Below are 14,310 nucleotides of genomic sequence, written 5' to 3'. Positions count from 1 at the left end.
ATTAATCCATCACCACCATTGCTAGCAGCAGCACCATTAGTCAGGTTTTCTGGGAATCCCACATGATTACCTCCGTGCTTCTTCATTTCTTCTTCAACCTTGAGTGGAAGCTTGAGATTAAGGATGGTTATCACTTTTTTGAATAAAAAGAACCTTTTTAATTGATTTCATCAATTGATTCAGTTTGTCATTATTTTAGTCATTAAAAATATTTCACACTTAAGTTTGATCATATATACAGAACTATTACTATAAAATATTAAGATGTAATTATCATGTCATTAGTGTATCATTGAAATTTTTGTAAAGTCTACTTGATTTCTGTTTGAATGAATAAAACAGAATTTTCCAAAATTCAAAAAGGGCCCTCCTTCATTTTGTGTTTTTATTTCCAACCACTCTTCAGTATCTTACATATGTATTTACCCAATTTGACTCATGGGAATGCACAAATAAAAAGACAAAGATATAAAATGTGTCTTCTGTCTTTACCACCTAGGTTTTACATTAAACAGTCAGATGTAGAGCATGAGACACTGCGGGGCTTCAGGAATAGAAAGGAAGATTGCCCTTTTCTGCACTGAGATGTTCTTCTCCCCCACTGCCTTTGATCATTCTTTTCTCATTTGATTCCTGGGATATAAAAAACATGATGGTGCTCACTGAAACATGAAAACCCAAGTTTGCCACAACACAAGGAGCAGAGTGAAACTCCTGAGGTACAAGCGTGGAATCCCAGAAAATGAGATGTTCCCCAAATTTCACATTCAATAGCCATTGAATTTTCTACCTGGAAGATACACAGAATAAGAAGCTATCTTCTTTAGCCACATTATCTATTGATAACCAGACTAAAACCAGGAAAGATAAAATGATTGATCCAAAGTTCCTAAAGTGCCATTACCTGGCATTTTACGGCACCATTCAGGATTTACTCCATAACAATGAAAGAATATCTCTAGTGTTTATATCTCTTTAATACACAACGTACGGAATTCTTCCTGAGTTTTCACTGCTGATTTGTGCTACTTACATGATAGGATCATATATGTCTACACTTGCTACACTTTGTTAAACAACATAATGTAAAAATCTAATTCAACAGAAATATTTGAATACAAAGGTATACCTCTCTGTCAAAATCCTTATTTATTTCTGGTCCTTGAGACATTTTCTGCAGATGCAAAAATAGAAGGTTAATTTGCTTGTTATATTTCCATGATGTCTCCTCTTTTGGAACACATGTTTTAAAAATAATTTTATTCTTAAGTGATTACTTATGGACAATGAAAAATCAGAAAATAATGAAAATTAAGGCCGGGTGCGGTGGCTCAAGCCTGTAATCCCAGCACTTTGGGAGGCTGAGACGGGCGGATCACGAGGTCAGGAGATCGAGACCATCCTGGCTAACACGGTGAAACCCCATCTCTACTAAAAAAAAATACAAAAAACTAGCCAGGCGAGGTGGCGGGCACCTGTAGTCCCAGCTACTCTGGAGGCTGAGGCAGGAGAATGGCGGGAACCTGGGAGGCGGAGCTTGCAGTGAGCTGAGATCCGGCCACTGCACTCCAGCCTGGGCGACAGAGCCAGACTACGTCTCAAAATAAATAAATAAATAAATAAATAAATAAATAAATAAATAAAATTGAAATTTATCTATTAAAATAAATAAATAATTAAAATTGAGACAACTTTTTAATCTATGTTTAACTACTGCAACATCACGGGCTTTTGATTAACATGTGAAAAATACTTCACTTTAGCCAAAGGGAGAAGAAAACCATGAACCAGCACACTTAACTTTGTCACCATTTGTTTCGACTAAACTTGTTATGTGTTAAATCTACCAAAAATTAATTAGCAGATGATTTGTAGTGTTGCAAAATCTTCCTCACTTGAAAGAGGTTACCTCATGAAACCCTAACTAGTGAGCCCCTACAGTGCACTGAAGTGCTTTTCAAAAAGTTTCCTGACTGGATTGTAGGCACGCTTTAAATTATGAGGAGCCAAAATCAACACTAAGCAGAAAGAAATGCAAATTCTTAAATTGTAGTTGAAATTATATGCTGTGATATGATAGTGTTGTGTATCTAGATTATCTGCTTAAGACCAGTTCTAATATATACTCATGAGTACTAATTACAGTGGATAAAAATTTTAAATAATCTGTTCTGGTTTTCTGCAACTGAAACAGGTTAGAATGTTACTGTGTTTGTGCACTAGCACCAAAGGTCCCGTTCTGCAAGATATGATTCTTGCAATAGGCAGTTGCATTGCTTTTATGACCTGGTTCCCTCCCTGAAGAGAAACGCTGAGGTCAATGAGAGACCACAAGGCAGAATATATCTTTTTTTTTTTAATTTTTTTTTTTTTTTTTTGAGACGGAGTCTCACTCTGTCACCCGGGCTGGAGTGCAGTGGCCGGATCTCAGCTCACTGCAAGCTCCGCCTCCGGGGTTCCCGCCATTCTCCTGCCTCAGCCTCCCGAGTAGCTGGGACTACAGGCACCCTCCACTTCGCCCAGCTAGTTTTTTGTATTTTTTAGTAGAGACGGGGTTTCACCGTGTTAGCCAGGATGGTCTCGATCTCCTGACCTCGTGATCCGCCCGTCTCGGCCTCCCAAAGTGCTGGGATTACAGGCTTGAGTCACCGCGCCCGGCGGCAGAATATATCTTTAACCTTGGTATCAGTGACTGACAATGTAAAATTGCAGGTTTTCAACCACTGGCCATGATTACACTTTAATCGTGATTCCAGCTCAGGGACCATCAATGTTACATTGGTCATAATTCTACTGCTTAATAATATAATCCAATAATTGATGTTACTTTCTTTATCATGTTAAGGTGTTGTAAAAATCAAAGTACAAACAAAGTTCTGGAATTTGTTTTTCCTTTATTCCAAGAGGAAAGATTAGCTATAAGCTAATAAAAAAGGCAGATAGGAATATTTTAAATAAGAATATTGTAAAATAAGAGTGTTTTAAATTTTTATAGTTGTTATGTTTCTTAAGTTAGATATCAAATGTTAAATTAGAATCTATTGATTCTTCTGTTAATGAGATTGCTGAATTTATTAAAATAAATTTTAAGAATCTGTTTAAAATTCTTAAAGAATCTATTGATTCTCAAAACCCAGTCTGAAAAATAATTTCATTTGGACTATCTAATATTATTAAAGCAAAGAAAACAACATTAAATCAAAAATTTAAATTTAAAATTTTCCATGCTGCTGGCTGGCTATTTTCGCTGCCTTTAAGCCTTTGTGACTCTTTCTCTTATGTCAGCTTTAAGTCTTGTTCTGTTGAGAAATCCGTATATTCTGTTAAAATCAACCACTTAGAACAGTTAAAAACTATTGCTTTTATAAAAATAGATTTAAAACATTTTATTTTATTTCATAAATTGAATGTTTAGTCTTTCATGAAATAGTTACTTAGGAAATAATTCTCCAAAACGTCAACAAACCACTTGGGGAGACACCTGATGTAATTCACTCACAAATTCATCCACCCAACAGAAAAGAACAAAACTACCAGAAACACAACTTTAAAATACAGTAGAAACATACAAGGTAACAAAATATGTTGTTCACTTCCTAATAGTGAAACAGTAAATCTAAAGAAAAGGAAACTTAGTTTTAAAGAGAAACAAGTTTTCCTGCACTTAGCTACTCTGACTCTAAGGATAGTAACAGCCAGGGCCCAGGAAAGGTCGTGGTGACCCTGTCTGAGAAGCCAGAGTCCATAGGTATGGGCTCCAGACATCCCATAGCAAGGTTAAGAAAACAAATTCCTTTACCATCTCCCCTTCCCCTCAGCATTTACTCGTAGCCATTTACAAATGCATATTATTTGCAAGTTTCTGTTTTCCTTCAATGCAGCTGCAAGGTCTCAAGCTATGCTGGGATTGCAAAACTGTCACTATATGAATAACTGTCTTTGTTCTGCTTCTGTAAGCTTGTCTATATAAGCCAAGCCTTGTCTTTGTTCAGGACTCAGTTTTTGAATGCAAATCAGCTGAGCTGGTGTGCACCTAAATAAAATCCTCCTGTTTCACCCACTGGGTCTCTCTGGCCTCATGTTTTCTGCAACAATAGTACCTTATAAATGATTTCCAAAACTACTACTGACACCTTTATTAGTGTACAATGTATTCCTAATATCTAAAATATTTCCCTCTATTATTATGACAAATTTATTTTCATTTTTCATTTTTTTTAAGCCAAGGTCTTGCTCTGTCACCAGACTGGAGTGCAGTGGTGCAATCTCAGCTCACTGCAACCTCCAACTCCCTGGTTCAAGCAATCTCCTGTCTCAGTCTCCCGAGAAGCTGGGATTACAGGCATGCACCATCATGCCCAGCTAATTTTCGTATTTTTAGTAGAGATGGGCTTCCACCATTGGCCAGGATTTTCCTGATCTTTTGACTTTGTGATTTACCTTGTCAGCCTCCCAAAATGCTGGGATTACAGGTGTGAGCCACCACACCTGACCTTATTTTTCATCTTTTAAAACAATGCTATGTGAAGTCTTATTTGATTCTGCATGTCTTTCCCGGATCAACAGGTAACTCCTTCCTTGAGGCTGCCTTAGTACTTCACTGATTTTTCTACTGCATCTTTACCACCTGAACTGTACATTACTCCTCCACAAGTCTGTCCCCTGTGCTCCAAGACTGCAGACGACAGTCTTGCATATCATCTTTGTAAAAACAGTCTTTATTTTACTCAGAAATTTATTTATTTATTATTTTTATTATACTTTTAAGTTCTCGGGTACATGTGCACAACGTGCAGGTTTCTTACGTATGTATACATGTGCCATGTTGGAGTGCTGCACCTGTTAACTCATCATTTACATTAGGTATATCTCCTAATGCTATCCCGTCCCCTCCCCCATGACAGGCCCCAGTGTGTGATGTTCCCCACCTTGTGTCTAAGTGTTCTCATTGTTCAATTCCCACCTATGAGTGAGAATATGTGGTGTTTGGTTTTCTGTCCCTGTGATAATTTGCTCAGAATGACAGTTTCTAGCTTCATTCATGTCCCTACAGAGGACATGAACTCATCCTTTTTAATGGCTGCATAGTATTTCATCATGCATATGTGCCATATTTTCTTAATCCAGTCTATCATTGATGGACATTTAGGTTGGTTCCAAGTATTTGCTATTGTGAATAGTGGTGCTATAAACGTATGTGTGTATGTGTCTTTATAGCAGCATGATTCATAATCCTTTGGGTATATGCAGAGTAAAGGGATGACTGGGTCAAATGGTATTTCTAGCTCTAGATACTTGAGGAATCGCCACACTCTCTTCCACAAGGGTTGAACTAGTTACAGTTCCACCAACAGTGTAAAAGCATACATATTTCTCCACATCCTCTCCAGCACCTGTTGTTTCCTGACTTTTTAATGATTGCCATTCTAACTGGTATGAGATGGTACCTCATTGTTGTTTCGATTTGCATTTCTCTGATGGTCAGTGACGATGAGCATTTTTTCATGTGTCTGTTGGCTGCATAAATGTCTTCTTTTGAGAAGTGTCTGTTCATATCCTTTGCTCACTTTTTGATGGGGTTGCTTGATTTTTTCTTGTAAATTTGTTTAAGTTCTTTGTAGATTCTGGATATTAGCCCTTTGTCACATTGGTAGATTGTAAAATTTTCTCCCATTCTGCAGGTTGCCTGTTCACTCTGATGGTAGTTTCTTTTGCTGTGCAGAAGCTCTTTAGTTTAATTATATCCCATTTGTCAGTTTTGGCTTTTGTTGCCATTGCTTTTGGTATTTTAGTCATGAAATCCTTGCCCATGCCTATTGCCTGAATGGTATTCCCTAGGTTTTCTTCTAGGGTTTTTATGGTTTTAGGTCTAACATTTAAGTCTTTAATCCATCTTGAATAAATTTTTGTATAAGGTTTAAGGAAGAGATCCAGTTTCAGCTTTCTACATATAGCTAGCCAGTTTTCCCAGTGCCATTTATTAAATAAGGTATCCTTTCCCCATTTCTTGTTTTTGTCAAGTTTGTCAAAGATCAGATGGTTGTAGATGTGTGGTATTATTTCTGAGGGTTGTATTTGTTCCATTGCTCTATATCTCAGTTTTGGTACCAGTACCATGCTGTTTTTGTTACTGTAGCCTTATAGTATAGTTTGAAGTCAGGTAGCGTGACACCTCCAGCCTTGTTCTTTTTGCTTAGGATTGTCTTGGCAATGCGGGCTCCTTTTTGGTTCCATATGAACTTTAAAGTAGTTTTTTTCCAATTCTGTGAAGCGAGTCATTGGTAGTTTTATGGGAATGGCACTGAATCTCTAAATTACCTTGGGCAGTATGGTCATTTTCACAATATTGATTCTTCCTATCCATGAGCATGGTATGTTCTTCCATTTGTTTGTGTCCTCTTTTATAACGTTGAGCAGTGGTTTGTAGTTCTCCTTGAAGAGGTCCTTCACATCCCTTGTAAGTTGGATTCCTAGGTATTTTAATCTCTTTGTAGCAATTGTGAATGGGACTTCACTCATGATTTGGCTCTCTGTTTGCCTGTTATTGGTGTGTATCGGAATGCTTGTGATTTTTGCACATTGATTTTATATCCTGAGACTTTGCTGAAGTTGCTTATCAGCTTAAGGAGATTTGGGGCTGAGATGATGGGGTTTCCTAATACACAATCATGTCCTCTTCAAACAGGGATGATTTGACTTCCTCTTTTCCTAATTGAATACCCTTTATTTCTTTCTCTTGCCTGATTGCCCTGGCCAGAACGCCCCACACTATGTTGAATGCAGCGGTGAGAGAGGGCATCCTTGTCTTGTGCCAGTTTTCAAAGGGAATGCTTCCAGCTTTTGCCCATTCAGTATGATATTGGCCATGGGGTTGTCATAAATAGTTCTTATTATTTTGAGATACGTACCATTAATACCTAGTTTATTGAGAGTTTTTAGCATGAAGCGCTATTGAATTTTGTTGAAGGCCTTTTCTGCACCTATTGAGATAATCATGTGGTTTTTGTCTTTGGTTGTGTTTATATGATGGATTGCATTTATTGATTTGTGTATGTTGAACCAGCCTTGCATCCCAAGGATGAAGCCAACCTATTGAGTCCTGCTACATACATGCTAGGAGTTAGGGTTTAAAAATAATGAAAATAAAGCATGTCAGTGATGGCTTTTCTAGAACACATGCCCAAGCAGAGACTTAAATATTGAGGCTAGCCAGGTTAAAAATGGTAGTGGGTTGGAAAGGGTGACAGCATGCCACGCAGCAGCAAGAGCAGGAGAGAGACCTGAAAGAGTGGAAGTATTTTACCTACAATAGAAGAATGAATGAGTAGGGCATTACCAGCTGCTCAGTAATGCCAGAGAAAGGGTGCACAGGGAAAAGAGCTAAAGATGAAGAATAGGGAAGAAGTCAGATAATGAAAGCCTTATATGCAATTTTAAGATGCCTGGACATTAACCTTGAAGAGTGATCCCTGATCGAATCTGCATTTAGATATAGATCATTTTAATGCCAAAACCAATATTCCTAGTGAGCTATTACTCATTAAGCATGGCACTCCAGGACTGAATTTGCTGTGCTTCCTTACTGCGCTCCTTGTTCTCTTTCTCTTCTAACAGCTGTGACTCACACAGATCACAGAGAGTATCATTCCCTAAGAGGAACACAACTCCGATATTCATCTTTATCTATTGAGTTTATCTCTCCCAATTCTGCGTTCTGTGCATGCTGACTTTCAATCACTGATGGTTATACACATGGACATTTATCAACACCTTTCAGATTCCTGGATCTTTGACAAATCTTATCACTGAGAGTCAAGCTAGTAGGATGCAAGTTATAAATGCTGGTTATCCAATTACCTACTCAAAAAAAAAAAAACCCTACATGAATATTCCATTAAACAGACATAGAAAAAAATTAGTCATTCCTGTTGACCTGCTACTCTTTGCTCTTCTGTATTCACCAGAAAATAGCCTCCTCCTGCCTCATGTCCAGGTCAAATACTAGTGTACAACGTGGAAACCTATAAATTATCTGATATTTCTTTCTGTCCCCCAAGCCTTTCTCATTCAATTATCACTAAATCATATAGACTATACCTCTCTTCTGCCTCTGCTTTATATTCCCACTGCCACTGGGAACATAAACATTTACAAAAGGGCTTTTATTTTTTAAAAAACCTGCCAACGGCCGGGCGCGGTGGCTCAAGCCTGTAATCCCAGCACTTTGGGAGGCCGAGACGGGTGGATCACGAGGTCAGGAGATCGAGACCATCCTGGCTAACACGGTGAAACCCCGTCTCTACTGAAAAATACAAAAAAACTAGCCGGGCGAGGCGGCGGGCGCCTGTAGTCCCAGCTACTCGGGAGGCTGAGGCAGGAGAATGGCGTAAACCCGGGAGGCGGAGCTTGCAGTGAGCTGAGATCCGGCCACTGCACTCCTGCCTGGGTTGACAGAGCGAGACTCCGTCTCAAAAAAAAAAAAATAAATAAATAAATAAATAAATAAAAAACCTGCCAACTATTAATGTTATTTCTTACATGAAAAAAATTAAGCAAAAGAAATTTAAAAAGCATAACACCAAAGAAAAGGCCAGCATATTAAAATGAGTGACTAAGACTCCTGACTTTATTTATTTCACCATGGATGGGTGAAAACCTTATAATACATTGATACTAGTCCAAGGATCCAAGGATGTGTGACTTGGAAACTATAGCTGATGACGGCAAAAGCTTCCTTTGTCTCCTGGTTTGTTTACATGGTTACATTCCATCAATACCAGCAAACTATAGGCCACAAGCCAAATCCAGTCTGCCTCATGGCTTTGTAAATAAAGTTTTGTAGGAGCTCAGTCATGCCTGTTTGCTTACATAGAATCATGGTGGCTTTCACTCTACAACAGCAGACAACAGCAGGGGTCAGTAGATGTGAGAGAGACCACCTAGTGCCAAATATTTCTCACCTGGTCCTTTACAGAAAAATCTTGCTAATCTGTTTTACAGCATAACAGGAATATGCCTTAATACTCAGAGTTCATCTTGGACTCCCCTGCTCAAAAGTCTCCAGTGAGCCCATTCAGCAAACACTGTTGGCTCGTTACCAATAGCCATTCCTTAATCTTTCTTGCAGAAGAAACACAAGTCTATTGGGATATTTACTATCCCAATCCCCCTCCTCAGCCTCAGAAAGAGAAACATTTATTCTAAGCTAATCACGTACTTGTCTTCCCAGTGCCTGGTTTGGGAATGAGCATGTGGTGTGACCCAGCCAATGAAATGTTACTAGAAGCCCCTTACATGCTTCTGAGTTTTCTCCCTGTTTAAAAGACATGTGGGGCCGGGCGCGGTGGCTCACGCCTGTAATCCCAGCACTTTGGGAGGCCGAGGCGGGCGGATCACGAGGTCAGGAGATCGAGACCATCCTGGCTAACATGGTGAAACCCCGTCTCTACTAAAAATGCAAAAAATTAGCCGGGCGAGGCGGCGGGCGCCTGTAGTCCCAGCTACTTGGGAGACTGAAGCAGGAGAATGGCATGAACCCGGGAGGCGGAGCTTGCAGTGAGCCGAGATGCCGCCACTGCACTCCAGCCTGGGCGACTAAGCGAGACTCTGTCTCAAAAAAAAAAAAAAAAAAAAAGAAAATACACACTGAAATTCTAGTGCTAGAATCATAATCACCAACACTTTAAGAGGCACTCTGCTTTCCAAAACATGTAGCTGCTGGATTAACTTCAAAGTCANTAAAAAAAAAAAAAAAAAAAAAAAGACATGTGAAGAAAAGCAGCTCTTGCGATGTTGTGGTGTGAGAACAAGATGTTTGAAGCTGTCGTAGATTAGCCAACCATGAAAGGAGACATGAATTAAACATTGCTGACAGTACACCTGAAAAAGGGACAAATGGGATCCGTAAGATATCACTGAACAAACAAAACAACTCTGGTTCCTACTGTTTTAGCCACCACTCATCTAGTATTTGCAGTCCAAAGCATTCTATCTGGTAAATTTCCAATGGCCCTCAGGATAAGACCTACTCATTTCTATAGTATTAAAAAGTCTACCATAAACTTGCCTTAGCTAAGTATTCACCTCATGCTCAACCTCTGGTATCTCAGACTTTTGGTACTAGCAAAAGTGAACTGCTCAGAAACCCTGCAATGTTCACTCAAGCATCTTGTCTTTTGCACTTGCTGCTCTTCCAGCCAAGCAGGCAATCTCGTTAGATGTTCCTTCTGCCAAACATTATTTTTCTGTTTCTTTATCTAGAAAAATTATTCTCACTCTGCAAGCTTGCCTGGAATCATACCTACTTTTTTTCAAAACTTTCATTCCTCATCACATATGTCTGGCGCATAATAAATATATTATAATTACAAGTTTCCAGTGAGCATCTAGCATACAGTAAGCACTGAATAAAGTAGTAAAATAATAAAAATGACAATGATAACAAGCTTCTGTCTGTATTTTTAAATGTTTGTGCTCTATAGCATTAGAAAAATGGTTAGTATCTAAAAGACATTCAACAGTAATTTGTTAAGTGGACAAGTGAAAACATAAATAGAAATGTTTTCTTATAAATTCTGTTGAAAAAGCACAGAAATGAAATAGAGACTGCTCTATTATGAACACCTTAAAGATCAAAACTACATCTATTCCATCTTTGTCTCCTGCAACTTACAAAACCTAACTTACAGAAGCTCTTTGATATATAGATGGCTAAATTAAAGGTGTCCTCATACTGTTTGGAGTATACAATGTATTAGGTGTCCCCATCCAGGTAGCATACTAGCATTTTTGTTATTGTGAGACATTTTTCTACTTTTGTTATAATCTGTTGAGCCTAGAGTTGGCCAATTTGTATATTTATTATGACAATCTTTTGACAAATGGTAGCAGAGTATCTTGTTCTAATAAAATTACTGTTAGCATGAAAATTGACCAGCAGGTAGAAGAACACATCTTGTTCCAAAGAAGTAAATGTGTCTCTTTCCAACTTCAAATGAGGAGGAATGAAGTCAGTAATAGTGACACCTTGCTGAGACAAGTATATGTAACATGACTTGTACTTCAGCATTGTTTTGTGATCAAAAATTCCTTACTTTTACTTTTGTATCTATGGTTGGACCACCCAGAGCAGGGGTCCACAACTCCCAGGCCACAGACTGACAACAGTCCATGGACTATTATGAACCACACCACACAGGAGGAGGTGAGCAGCAGGTAAGCCAGGGAAGCTTCACCTGTACTTACAGCCAACCCCATGGCTCATATTAACGCCTGAACTCTGCCTCCAGTCAGATCAGTGATAGCATTAGATACTCATTGGAGCATGAACCCTATTGTGAACTGCTCATCCGAGGGATCTAGGTTGTGAGTTTTGTATGAGAATCTAATGGCGGATGATCTGCCACTGTCTCACTTTGCCCCCAGATGAGACCATCTAGTTGCAGAAACATAAGCTCAGAGCTTCCACTGATTCTACATGATGATAAGTTGTATAATTATTTCATTATATATTACAATGTAATAAAAATATGAATAAAGTAGAACAATAAATGTAACATGATTGAATAATCCTGAAACCATCCCCACCTTCCCCCAGCCCATGGAAAGATTGTCTTCTACAAAACCAGTCCCCGGTGCCAAAAAGATTGGTGACAACTGACCTAAAGTAATTCATTATCACAAGTCTTACCTGGATTGCTGTTTTCAAAGAGATTTTTAACATCTGTTTTTCTTTGTAGTCACAAAGTAATTGGCAAATTCTAGATATATATAAATGTAATAAACTAAATTACTATTTTAATACTGATATAAAAAATGCTTACCAAATGTAAAATTCTTAGGGTATTTCTAAAAATATCATAATATCAGAACTTAACAGTACTATCCAATCCACTTATGAGTACATTCTACAAACTTCTCTTTAAGCTTCTAATTAAAGAAAAAATTATAAGGTGAAGTGCTCATAAATCGAGGGCACTGTGACCCAGTAAATTTGCTTGCATTAGCATGACATAATAGAAAGTGTCCCAACCCTGCATAAGTCCTAGCTCCATAATGAACAGTTATTTGTTCTTGGAAAACTTGCTCTCTTAGGCTCAATGCCTTTTTCTACAAAGTGAGGAATTTGCTGCCTTATTTCACTAGGTTGTTATAAAGATGGAACATGATTATATTGTTAAATGCTCAGAGAAACAGTAAAGCAATGGAATAATCTATTCCTAAACTTTACGGCTAAAATCTTCTTGGAATCTCAAATAAAACCCAATGTGTGTTTTATTCATAGGTTCTAATATGCAAATGTTCTGGTTTTCAGAAAATGTTATCAATTCCTAATTTTGTTTCTTAGTTGTCCTACTCCTCATGGCTTATAATTCACGGTTTCTCAACTGTTTCACAGTTTGTAACTAAATTTACTCATAAATATCTCATTGAAGTCAATAATGTAATTATCCACTATTATGGAGTTGATCAGTCACACCAAGGGCAGAAAAACCAATGGATATCAAAACCTGGCTTGGACCAATGATCCTTGTCCACAGACTCAAACCCTGAACCAGCATATATTTGTAAAGATAATGCTTTATGTTGATGTTCAATTCCAGCTGACATGAGAGACCAAAACTGTTTTTAATTTTTTTAGTTTCCATCAAGAAGTTACAAATTGACATTTTCTAATTTTCGACATACATACTAACAATATATTTTGCACTGAACACGTTGTTCAGCTCTATGTCATCTCATACACCATCTTACATGACTATTTTTTCAGTCCAAATCACAATTTCAGTATTTTGGCGGTACCCATTTTGCTTTGATTCACACTGTTTCCTTAGAATTAGTCAGCAAATAATCAAATGACCTTCCAGTGACTGCACAAAACATGGAATGCTTCAAAAATATGTGCTGTCTCCTTATGCAGAAGCCATGCTAATTTTCTCTGTATCGTTCCAATTTTAGGTATGTGCCACCAAAGCAAGCACAAAGCCCTACATTTACACATGATTAGTGATGAGTCATGGACAAGGCTTGGCTCTGTTAAGTCCAACTAACGTACCTAAGATTCTGAGAATTCCCTTCAATGGCTTCCTGTGAGGTAGAATTTGAAAATATTTTAAAATCTTGAGCTAGAGATGGAAGTAGCTTAGATGATTTTCATTATCATGTAAAACAGATCACTCAAGGGGCCAACCACAACTGGGAGTCACTGCTTGGGGAAGGTTCATATGGGACTTCCTAGTGCCTAAGGTTCTATACAGGATATAAAGGTGCCTCACAGTACAGATCTGGTAGGAAAGAAGCAGAAACAAACACTGATCTGTTTCTGTCACATTAGTTGAACCCCTCTGACCCTTTAGAACAAGCCCATCGAATTTGCTAGAGAAAAGACCAACAATGGCCTCAAAGGATCTCGTACCATGAAGGTCTCAGCTAATTCTTAGCTAAGATGTGGGTTTCACATTAGGTTCTGAATACGGGGGGTCAGTTTGCTCACTTTGTCTGCAGATAAAGTCAGGATGCCCAGCAGCTAGAGCAGGGTGCTGGTGCTTTGGGAACAATGGCTGAGCATATAAGAACAGGTATGGGAACTAACAAACGTAACTTCAAAGTCAGTGTATGAATCGCCATGAAGACTTGAGGGACCTGAATCAGTAAGAGGATCCTGGTGTCAAAGGTCAACCATTACCAGGCAGCAGGACCAGTTTAAGTGGCAACAATGCAGCGACAGAAACAACAGAATGATTGGAATCTACCATTTTTTCTCCTCCTTCTGACCTGTAAAAGGGACTGTCTTCTTTGGATTTAGTGAACCCCTGTGGTTCTTGAAAAATTCAAGGAGCTTGTAGGACTTTCTGCTAAACTGGACATTTCAAGACCCAAATAACTAATCAGAAAAATCAATGATGTAACAGTATTTTTTATCCCATGCATACGTGTTATACTTGGATGAAATGAACAATGTTGGCATCTCTAAGGATAAAGGTCTTAAAAGTCCTGAGATAAAGAATCCTGCACCCATTGGTACTTCTAACTGGTCTGGCTTTTTGTCTGATTTCTGACTGATGCAGGGGACTAACTCACTGCCACTATAAAACTACCTGAACCAAACTATGACATCTCACCTGATATGTAAGATGTAATTGTTTTTGTTTTTTATTTATTATTATTATTATTATTATTATTATTATACTTTAAGTTCTAGGGTACATGTGCATAACGTGCAGGTTTGTTACATATGTATACTTGTGCCATGTTGCTGTGCTGCACCAATCAACTCGTCAGCACCCATCAACTCGTCATTTGCATCAGGTA

General features: G+C 38.3%; 1 non-coding gene across 1 annotated transcript; it reads right to left on the bottom strand.

Moving 5' to 3' along the window:
- Positions 1 to 12,874: 12,874 nt before the first annotated feature.
- LOC112617343 lies at positions 12,875 to 12,980 on the bottom strand. The gene has a single exon (XR_003117894.1). It is a non-coding gene; the product is annotated as a U6 spliceosomal RNA (small nuclear RNA).
- Between the last annotated feature and the right edge of the window lie 1,330 nt (positions 12,981 to 14,310).

This window comes from Theropithecus gelada, unplaced genomic scaffold (genome assembly GCF_003255815.1).
Source record: "Theropithecus gelada isolate Dixy unplaced genomic scaffold, Tgel_1.0 HiC_scaffold_16062, whole genome shotgun sequence".
Classification (NCBI taxonomy): domain Eukaryota; kingdom Metazoa; phylum Chordata; class Mammalia; order Primates; family Cercopithecidae; genus Theropithecus; species Theropithecus gelada.
The sequence above is the reverse complement of the archived record's forward strand: the minus strand, read 5'-3'. Positions and strand labels throughout refer to the sequence as shown.